The sequence below is a fragment of the Sprattus sprattus genome (genome assembly GCF_963457725.1).
Source record: "Sprattus sprattus genome assembly, chromosome: 6".
Taxonomy (NCBI): Eukaryota; Metazoa; Chordata; class Actinopteri; order Clupeiformes; family Clupeidae; genus Sprattus; species Sprattus sprattus.
In genome coordinates this window covers 35,666,570-35,669,069 of record NC_137925.1, presented here as the reverse complement: position 1 = coordinate 35,669,069, position 2,500 = coordinate 35,666,570, and positions in this window count along the sequence as shown.

Here is a 2,500-nt window from a genome sequence, read left to right as displayed (position 1 = left end):
CCACACTGACATCCCAAGCCAAGGAAGTCAGACCGCGCACACAGACGCAACTCCAGGAGCTCAAACGCTACAGACTTTAAAGACTCAAACTTTACAGACTCAAACTCCAGAGACAGGAACTCAAACTTTACAGACTCAAACTCCAGAGACAGGAACTCAAACTTCAGAGACAGGAACTTCAACTTTACAGACTCAAAGTCCAGAGACAGGAACTCAAACTTCAGAGACAGGAACTCAAACTTTACAGACTCAAACTCCAGAGACAGGAACTCAAACTTTACAGACTCAAACTTTACAGTCTCAAACTCCAGAGAAAGGAACTCAAACTTTACATACTCAAACTTTACAAACTCAAACTCCCGAGACAGGAACTCAAACTTTACAGACTCAAACTCCAGAGCCAGGAACTCAAACTTCAGAGACAGGAACTTCAACTTTACAGACTCAAACTCCAGAGACAGGAACTCAAACTTCAGAGACAGGAACTCAAACTTTACAGACTCAAACTCCAGAGACAGGAACTCAAACTTTACAGACTCAAACTTTACAGTCTCAAACTCCAGAGAAAGGAACTCAAACTTTACAGACTCAAACTCCAGAGACAGGAACTCAAACTTCAGAGACAGGAACTTCAACTTTACAGACTCAAACTCCAGAGACAGGAACGCAAACTTCAGAGACAGGAACTCAAACTTTACAGACTCAAACTCCAGAGACAGGAACTCAAACTTTACAGACTCAAACTTTACAGTCTCAAACTCCAGAGAAAGGAACTCAAACTTTACAGACTCAAACTTTACAAACTCAAACTCTAGAGAAGGGAACTCAAACTTTACAGACTCAAACTTTACAAACTCAAACTCCAGAGAGAGGAACTCAAACTTTACAAAAAGCAGGATGGCCAAAAGCCGCAGCCTTGGCCATTGAGCAGAGCGGGGTGGGTGGGGCTACTGCAGTGGATGGAAGAGTGGGTGTGGCTACTGCGGTGGATGGGAGAGTGGGTGTAGTCTCCCACGTGGCTGCAGACGTGCTGCTGGACTTCCTCCAGAGGATGGAGGCAATGGTGGGGCACGCCCTACAGGCCGCTCAGCGCCTGACAGAGGGGGGCAGGAGGGTGGGGGAAGTCAGACGCTGGATGGAGGAGCTCAAACACAAACATCACATGACCCAGCACAACCAATCACAAGACAACATGACCCAACTCAACCAATCACAAGACAACATGACACAACCAAACCAATCAAAAGACAACATGACCCAACACAACCAATCACAAGACAACATGACCCAACACAACCAATCACAAGACAACTTGACCCAACTCAACCAATCACCAGACAACATGACCCAACTCAACCAATCACAAGACAACATGACCCAACACAACCAATCACAAGACAACATGACCCAACTCAACCAATCACAAGACAACATGACACAACACAACCAATCACAAGACAACATGACCCAACACAACCAATCACAACAAGACATCACTCAAGATCCAACCAACCAACTCCAGAAAAATCTACATACAAGTCAACATGACTTAACTCAGAACATCCCTAATACAAATCCAACACCACACACACAAACTAACACACAACTCAACCCAACACCACACACACACACTTACACACAACCCAACCCAACACCACACACACACACTAGCACACAACCCAACCCAACACCGCACACACACACTAACACACAACCCAACCCAACACCACACATTAACACTCAACTCAACCCAACTTCTCACACACACACTAACACTCAACTCAACCAAACACCACATACACACACTAACACTCAACCCAACCCAAAACCAAACACACACACTAACACTCAACTCAACCAAACACCACAAACACACACTAACACACAACTCAACCCAACACCACAAACACACACTAACACACAACCTAACCAAACACCACACACACACACTAACACACAAGCCAATCCAACACCACACACTTACACACAACCCAACCCAACACCACAAACACACACTAACACACAACCCAACCCAACACTGCACACACAAACACACACTAAAACACAACCCAACCAAACACCACACACACACACTAACCCAACACCACACACACAAACTAACACACAACTCAACCCAACAGCACACACACACAGTAACGTACAACCCAACCAAACACCACACACACACACTAACACACAACTCAACCCAACAACACACACACACAGTAACGTACAACCCAACACAACACCACACACACACACTGACACACAACCCAACCACGCACCACACACACACACTATCACACAACTCAACCCAACAGCACACACACACACTACCTCACAACTCAACCCAACAGGACACACACACACTAACACACAACTCAACCCAACAGCACACAGTCACATCACACACACATCCATCCTGCCTAACCCCTCCCAGCTGAGTCTCGCCGACACCAGCCAGACCCAACACAACGAGCCCAGAGCAGAGGTAGAAATA